General features: G+C 40.9%; 1 protein-coding gene across 4 annotated transcripts in view; it reads left to right on the top strand.

The window, feature by feature from the left end:
• The first annotated feature begins 3,373 nt into the window (after positions 1–3,373).
• The window catches only part of Zp3r (zona pellucida 3 receptor), a 47,921-nt gene continuing 42,480 nt past the window's right edge, over positions 3,374–8,814 (top strand). For 3 of the 4 annotated variants that reach the window (NM_001270845.1, NM_182815.2, NM_001270844.1), the window contains exon 1: positions 3,383–3,460. The gene's annotated coding sequence lies outside the window, so the exon portion shown is untranslated. Of the gene's footprint in view, positions 3,461–8,814 lie in introns of all 4 variants that reach the window. The other variant, XM_087580116.1, reaches the window with a different exon arrangement.

The following is an 8,814-nucleotide window of genomic DNA, read 5'->3' as shown; positions in this document are numbered from 1 at the left end:
TTATTATTATATTTGCTTTCAAAAACTGTCTAAAACAAGTACCACGTATACAAAATAATAAATATTAATAATGGAATAGGGGTGGATAAAAGTAGTTAATGCCTATGAGATTTCCTTTTTCTTTCCTTTCACTTTAAACATCAACTTTGTCTTTAGATTTAAACTGCTGTAAATAATTCCAAAAAATATTCACCAGACTACAAACACACCTATTTCTGGACCTAACAGATTAGTGTTTAAAAAAAACTTAAATTATAACAATGTTTAAAGAAATTATTCCTGCCAGGATTCACCAGAAAAATTCCATTGTCTTCCTCCCACAGGAGCAGTTGTAGCTCTTATTACATTTCTTCTGGATTTATAGTCATATTTTCAGAAAATACATTTTTTTCTATTTTTTTTTGTCTTTGCAAGAAAGGGAAAAGTGGAAAATCCAATGATACTTCCTTCCAGTAGGTAAAAAGAAATAAAATGTTGAGTGAAAATGTATTTGTTCCTAGTAAAATAGAAAAATAAATTTCAAACTTAGAAAATCGTGGTTTATTTTGTAAGAAGCAGAGAGAAACATTAAGAAGCAATGCCACTAGCAAACAAGCACAAATCTAGGCTTCAAATTTCCAAATACATCATCAGTCTACATGCATGGTTAACTTATTAAAACATACTGTAAAAGCTATGCTTTTGCAAAAAGTTAGGCAAATACCAGTATTCACACATGGCCTCCACACTCCACCTCAGTTTGAGAGAAAAGATCCTTGTTGCTCAGTTTCTTTCTGGGAAAATTGCAAGAATGAAAACAGTTTCTTGAAGAGCAAGCAAGTTAATCTTGAACACATCAATTAAAGGTGGACGAGGCCAGTGACTGGCATAATAACAAAATCATAATGAAGAATGGCTAGAAGCAGACCTCAATATCTAAGGATAATTTCCTGTCAGTATTTCTCTGCTCTTAAAGCATAAAACATTTCGTTTTATTTTCAACTGTCTTAGTGTTCATGAGATGTAGTTTTTAGATTAATCTACTTTGTTATCTCATATGTATGAGTGCTTTGTGTGCATCTATATTTATGTACCCATGTGCATGTCCCATGCTTGAGGGCTAAGAATAATCACCAGATTCCTTGGAACTGGACTCACGGGCAGTTGTGAGCCACTATGTGGGTGCTGGAAATTGAACCCAGGTCCTCTGGATGATCAGTCAATGGTTTAACTCCTGAGCGAAGTTCCAGCACCCTTAAAAAAATAAATTTTATTATAGTTATATGTTTCATAAAAGAGAATGACTTGGTAGTGTTATTGTATTATATACTATATTATTATATACTGTAATCAAGTTTTGGGAACCTACAGTATGGCTAGACAAAGCCAGTACCTGTGGGTATGCATGTGTGAATGTTAAACGACATAGTAAAATATTTTTTATTACTCTCTAATATTGTAGGACTAAAATTCACAGCCTGAATCACTGCGTGTGAGATCAGATTTAGTGCAGGGATTTTTAGGAGTTGTTTAATTTGTAATAACTAATCAATTTTGCATGTTCTGAGCTAGAGCTGACCTAATGAGTGTAATTTTTTTCTCCAACAAAATGGCAAAGACTATGGGACAGGAAAAACTTCTATACCCAGCTAACCTTGCTGCACTCTCCACTACATAAAGCTTTTCTGCGGTACCACAGTAGGGAGTGGAAATTTTCAGGTTTTCTGGAGACTCGGTTATGCCATGTAATGTTTTGCTGGAAACTGTCTTTCTTATGAGAGGATGTTTTTGGTGAAGCTGACACAGGGGAAGATGCTTTGTTGATGTGACATTTTGCTAGAGCAGACACTTGAGAGTACGTGTGATGTTTGGAAAGGGTATAAGTATAAAGCAACAGACCATAGATAACACTGTAGTACTGATTCGTCTTACTTCCTCACTGATCAGTTTGCTGGGTCTTGAAGAAAGAAGTGCACCAAAGAATTTCTCCTGATATTCTGTCGGCTTCTTGCTGCTTCCATGGATTCTGGCCAATGGGCAGAGCCTCACAGTTTCTTCTGGATTGAACTCCCATTGCTGATTCATCAATGCTGTTTGCTAGTGGATAAAGCTACCACTGCTGATTCATGTGAGCTGATATCTCGACAGTGAAGACAAGCATTGCCCAAGAGAACTATTTCTAAACAGGTCCACATCCCCCGTTGTCCTAATAACCTTTCCTTTCCACTCCCTCCGGTGGGTGGTGCTCTAGAAGGAGGTGAACGTGTTTAAGGACCCTTATTAAAGTAGGTTTTGAAAAATCTAAGCCTACAGCAGTAGGTTGGGATCTGATTTAAATTCTGTAGATAGTAAGGGACCAAGGGACTAATGTTCCTAGAAAGACATCAAGCAGTCCATGAAGGCTGTTGAGAACTGCAGTGATCATAGAGAGGTTGGGATACTGAAGGTCCAGAGCCTGGCTACACTTTGGAGCATGGCTTGTGGCAAGGGGTATCTTTAGCTTCGTTCATAGCTATTCCTTGCCCAATTTTATATATCACCCAGTGTCCTTGTGAATGTTGTGTGAGACCTTTGGGGATACATTAACTTAACAGGTCACTGGATTGCATCAACCCAGAAGACAAGAATGCCTTCAGATATCATCTGAGGGCCACAGCAGAAGTTCTCTGCTTTGCTGTAACCCACTGATATTTCTAGCAATGATTTGAAGAGTGTTGATTTGTGACTTTCTTGGCTCTGTTACTATAAAACTTTCATGTAACCATGGCCTCACAGAAACATGAGATTTAGTAAACCCAATTCTGTGTTTCTTGCACATGGTCACTGATATTTGGCTCTAGAATAATCAATCTCTTATTGTCTTTGAAGACAGAGTTTAAGGATTACTATCATATATCCTTGTGTTTATTCTATATCATTTCTAAAGTAATTATGATATATACAAGATGTAAATACTCTGAAAATTCTTTTTACGTGGTATTATTTTGGGAATAATGCACAAGATAGTTTGTACATATTCGGTACAGATGTAACCACTATGTCCCTTCCTACACAATCTACTGTCTAGCACTGCCCCTGCAGAATCCACAAATTCTATTGTGGATTGTATTGTGGTTACATCTGTAGAAACACCCTCCCAGTGGCCTCTCATGGGCAGGCAAGACAAAAACAAACACTAGTATATTTTATCCCATTTGAAAGGTTAGCTGAGAGGAAGGACCTGCAGTTAATCCTTTACAAGAATTATGACCGACTCCGTTTCTACTTGAGCTCATCCCCACTTGCTCAGCCAACCACTAACTGCACCACTGGAACTTCAGATTTTGACCAGAACATTTGCCTGAAAGGAAAGAATGTTGTGGTAATTCTGTTCCAGGGAGGGGCAAGGAATGTCAGTGACCAAAGACACTTCATTCTGAGAGGGGGGAAAAATCCCAAGGCAACACTAGAGTCTTCCTACGTCTTATTCAGATACCTACAGGTCAGTCATTTACTAAACACTCAGACTACCTTGGGGGAAAGGCTAGAGTTTGATCACCCTGATGAGTATAAAATTAGGGAAATAGTAACAAGGAAATAAGGTGCATAGCAGATTAGAAACGACTGGTACCATTTTTTCTGATTGTGAAGGCAACTGTGTGGTCTGTTTACCTACTCCTTGCATATGGGGGTGAAAATGCCAAATTATACTAGTTACCCAGTAAGTAAAAGGGGTAGAGAGTGGGAAGCACATAGCACAGGGGAGGTTGGAGCCAGCCACACTGAAAAGCTTCTCTCTCCATTGGCCATAGACTTTTGAGAGAGAAGACAGATGAGATAAGAGGATACCTGTCCCCCTCAATGCCATCCCTCAAGAGAACGTTTAGTCTTCACTGTGTCTCCCTTACTTTTCCAGAATTAGCCTTATGCCCCTGCTATAAAAAATAAACAAAAGACTTTTGACCTAAATGTAAAAGGTAGACTGTAAAGCTTCTATGAGAAGCCACAAGAGTCAATCGTTACTTCCTGAATAGGCAGCAACAAAAAAGAGAAAAATTGGGCTACATTAAAATAAAAAAGCATACTCTTGTGCCTAGAGAGATCCTGTTAAGGATGACTAGGAAACCAGGCATGGTGTCTGTCACCAATAATTTCAGCGTGTGGGAAATGAGCCTGGAAGTCAGGAAAATTTAAGGACACTTTGGTCTACTGAGTCTTTAGAGTAGACAGCATTTCTCCATAAATACAAGGAAGGCACAAAAAATAATAACTTTCACAGGTTAACAATAAAGACGGTGAATTGAATTTAAAATGAAGCTATTTGAATGCACATTTCTCTAAAAGACTGATTCATATGAACTGCAAACAACTGCATACAAATATCATTTGTATCGGTTTTCCTTAGAGAAATTTCAATCAAACTCGCAGGGAGACACCATGCTCATAGCAACAGGGATACTGCATCTCAAACAAATTAACACCACCACCGCCACCAAGAAAAACATAGTAAACACAAGCTTAGAGGGAAAGGTCAAGAAACTAGGATCTTCATGAGTTATTGGTATGAATGTAAAATGATTATTAACTTTGGAAACCAGTTTGCTATCACTAAGAATGTTGACAAACTAACTCTCTGGTCTAGGAGTCTCTGGGCTAGCTATGTATGCCTAGGAAAACATGTTCACCCAGAGAGATGAACACAAGTGTTCATGGCAGCATTGTTTATATTGTAGATGATCTCCAACATGACAGATTGACATATAACTTTCAGAACTTGTTGTTGTTAGATATGCACGCTATAGAAGACATACTTTGAGTTTTGAAATCTGGTCCTCTCCTGGGTTAGCAATATCCAGTGGACCAGCCTCTTAGGAGACTGAGCAGTGGTGGAAACTTGCAGCTCCCAGTCAAACATGGCCAATGGAGGGGAAATGACCAATGGTTTGGGATGAACTGTGCTACCAGTGGGGTTTGGGATGTGGAGTTTTATGGTTTCCATCCTGTGGTGTCTACGAAATGCCCCCTCTTTGTGTGTGTGAGATTTCTAGTACTGGGTAGGCTTGGTAGATGGTTTTGTCCGAGTGTAGTCTAAGTGTTCTGAGTGTGTTTAGTGTAGATTAGGGCAAGCCGTGCTGTTTCGTGGGTATGACGGTAATGTTAATGCATCAATTTGATAGGATCTGGAATCCTCTAGGAAATAGCCTCTAAAAACACCTAAAACAGATACAGTTTAGCCATTTTCTCAAGCTCTAGCTGTAAGCACTTCCCCACCTAGCAGGCTGTACTTTCAAACCATGGGCTAAAAAAAACTCTCTCCCGCTTAAGTTGTTGCTGTTAGGGTATGTTATCCCAGCTACAGGGAAAGTAAACTGAGACTGCAGGTTCAATATATCATATTTTTTTTATTTATAAATATAGTTTTAGTTGGACAATGAGACACCAGAGGGCATCTTTAGTTTAACATATCAACAACCCACTTAATATACAGTATATAATATATTATATATAACATGTGTATAATATATAAAAAAGCCCACTTAATGCATATAACATATAAGCTGCTAGGTTGGGGAAGAGAGAAAGGAAATGCTTACTAGTGAGAACATAGTTTTGGAGGATGTGATGAAAAGTACCCTGCAATTCAGTGAAATATCAAACCTCACAGAACTAGATACTTTAAGTGGACAAGTTTTCCTCAATCCTCACATGTGGGAGGGAGTGACGGAATAAGACCGTTGTTAACTGAGTCCAGTGTTCTGTGTAAAATTACAGATGTCAGACAAGGCTGTGGGAGCACATGATTTCCTCCTAGAGAGAGAGTGGAAAACCAGGGAAAAATTGCAGGACAGTTCTGTCCATCTGCTCTGCATATAATCAGGCTCTTTCAGAGGACCACCCGGTACCAGCTCTTGGGTGTTTCTTTCCACTGGGGTGTACATACATAACTAAAGTGCCCTAGTGACACAATCATTCATTATTATATTTTAAATCACATTATTATATTTTAAATCATACTAATGATGTTTCGATTTCTAAGAGTTCTGGTTTTGGCAGAACTAATTCTAATGTCGGTTCTGTTACTATCTTCCAAAATATTTTCTAACTTAAAAACATATTTGCGTGTTCTTGGTATTATACCGAGTCCTTTAAAAAGGATACCAATGTTAAATCCTCTTGAAAATTCTAACGGACATACACAACTAAAATTACAGTTTTATAAAAGAAAAAAAATACTACAATACCAAGAGAAGAACATCTCCGAAGGCACAGTGCCCCCTGTGAGCCTAGCACTTCGGCAGTGGTCTCAGCGCGGGGCTTCGGTGAACAAGGGATGTGACTGCTAAGCAGATAAGCCTGGCGTCCGTCTACTGTCAGGACTTAAACCAGCTGCTGCAAGCCCTTCAGAGAAGGCAGAGATCTTCATGCTGCCCCCTCTCTCCCATCCATCGCCTCCTTATAGAGGTCACCTTCTTACAGATGTGCCTACCTTTAAAACAGGTGAAAACTCTCCTCAGGTAACCCAGGCAACCTCACTCTGACATTCTCCAACTTTAGTTTCCCTAGTGGGAGAATTACGAAATAGTCTTCTTTTAAAATATATGCTTAGTTATTGACACTGTGTGTGTGTGTGTGTGTGTGTGTGTGTGTGTGTGTGTGTGTGTGCGTGCGTGCGTGCGTGCGTGCGTGCGTGCGCGCGCTTGCGCTTGCGCTTGCGCTTGCGCTTGCGCTTGCGCTTGCGCTTGCGCTTGCGCTTGCGCTTGCGCTTGCGCTTGGGTTGGGGGTGGGGCATGTGTTGTAGTGTGCATATGGCGACCAGAGGAAAACTTGCAGGAGTCGGTTCTCTCCTTCCACCGTATGGGTTCAGAGAGTCAACTTCAGGTCATCGGGCTGGGCAGCAAGCACCTTTACCTTCTGAGCATCTTGCCAGCTCTTCTGCTGTTGTTTTAATTAAAACTAACATTTTTCATACAATATATTCTGATCATCATTTCAACTCCTCATCTTCTCCCAGATTATCTACCTCCCTACCCATCTGGCTCTGAGCCTTCATTCTCTCTTTAACAAACAAAGTGCCCCCCCAAAAAAATCAGCGTTGAAAAAGAGAAAGAAAAAGCACAAAACACATGCATGTGCGCGCGCATGCATACAGACACACACACACATACACCCCAAAACCCACAAACCCCACAAAATCAGAAAGCATAATACACAAGCAAATTACCAGTAAGATTAAAATGAAACAAAAAGCCCAAAGCATATGACCTGCCCTTAAATGTGGCTTATATATATCCAGTGAGACACCTCTGGAAATAACTAATTTTTCCTTTACAAAGGATTGTCATTGGAGATAGCTTCTTGTCTTGGGTAGAAGAGATCGTGTCTACTTCCCTGCCTCAGCTCTGGGTTCCTGTTTGGCTTGAACTGGTGCAGGCCTTGTGCACACTGCCACAGTTCTTGTGAGTTAGTTCATGTGTGCATTTGTCCTGCTGTGTCCAGAAGACAGTTTCCATGGTAACATCCATCCTTTGTGGCTCTTACAGATGTCTGTCTCCTATTCTGTCTAGTTTCCTGAGGGAAGAGATTTGAGGAAGACATCTTGTCTAGGACTGCCTCAAGGTCTCTCGCTCAGTGTTGCCCAGTTGGGGCTCTCCCTATCAGTTGTCATGCGTTGCAAGAGGAGACATCTCTAATGAGACTGTGCCCTAGTGAGACCCAAGTATATGTTTGTCATGCAGGAGGATGCACTTCAACAAGACATCTTCATTGAAGCACTCTATATGCCTCGACACATTCAAGCTCCATTTCCGACTCTTGCTTTCTCCTCTGACCTCCCACTGCTCCCCTTCCTTTGCCCAAGTAGCCTTCCTTTTAGTTTGGTATTATCTACATAATTGCATATAAAGTTTAGGAGCCAGGTGTGAGAGAAGATGAGTGGTGTTTGTCTTAACACGAGGATCTCCAGTTCCATCCATTTCCAGGAAAGGACATAACTCCATTTTTCTTTGGGGCCTAATAAAACTCCACTATCCACACATAGCACATTTTCTTCCCATAACTAAGTAATGGTGAGTAGTGCCACAAAGGAACATGTGCAAGCAGTCTGTGGTGTGCCAGACAAGGGAGCCCTGTAGGGAGACAGACACCACAGTCAGGTTACAGCTTTAAGGAGAGCCCTCTGTTGTTGGGGTGCCTACATGGAAACTGAGCTGCAAGTCTGCTATATTTTTGCCAGGGCCCTCATTCTAGCCCCTGTATGCTCTTTGGTTGTTGGCTCAGTCTCTGAAAGCTCCCAGAGGTCCAGGTTAGTTGACACTATTGGTCCTCCTGTGGGGTTCTCATCTCCTTCATGGCCTTCAATCCTTCCTCCAACTCTTCCATAAGAGTTCCTGATCTCTTTCCACTGGTTGGATGTGGGTAGCTGTGTCTGTTTCAGTCAGCTGATGGGTAGAGACTCTCAGAGGACAGGTATGCTAGGCTCCTGTCTGCAAGCATAACAGAGTATCATTAGTAACACCAGGGATTGGTGCTTGCCCATGGGATAGGTTTCAAGTCGAGCCACTTACTGGTTAGCCTTTCCTTCAGTCTCTGCGCCATCTTTGTCCCTGTATTTCATTTGGATGGGACAAATTTTGGGCTGAAAGTTTTATAGGTGGGTTGGTGCTCCGGCTGGTTTTGTGTGTCAACTTGAAACAAGCTGGGGTTATCACAGATAAAGGAGCTTTCCTTGAGGAAATGCCTTCCTGAGATCCAGCTGTAAGGCATTTTCTCAATTAGTAATCAAGGGTGGGAGGGCTCATTATGGGTGGTGCCATCCCTGGTAGTCTTGGGTTCTATAAGAAAGCAGGTTGAGCAAGC

Source organism: Rattus norvegicus, chromosome 13 (assembly GCF_021556685.1).
Source record: "Rattus norvegicus strain SHRSP/BbbUtx chromosome 13, alternate assembly SHRSP_T2T, whole genome shotgun sequence".
NCBI lineage: Eukaryota > Metazoa > Chordata > Mammalia > Rodentia > Muridae > Rattus > Rattus norvegicus.
The sequence above is the reverse complement of the archived record's forward strand: the minus strand, read 5'-3'. Positions and strand labels throughout refer to the sequence as shown.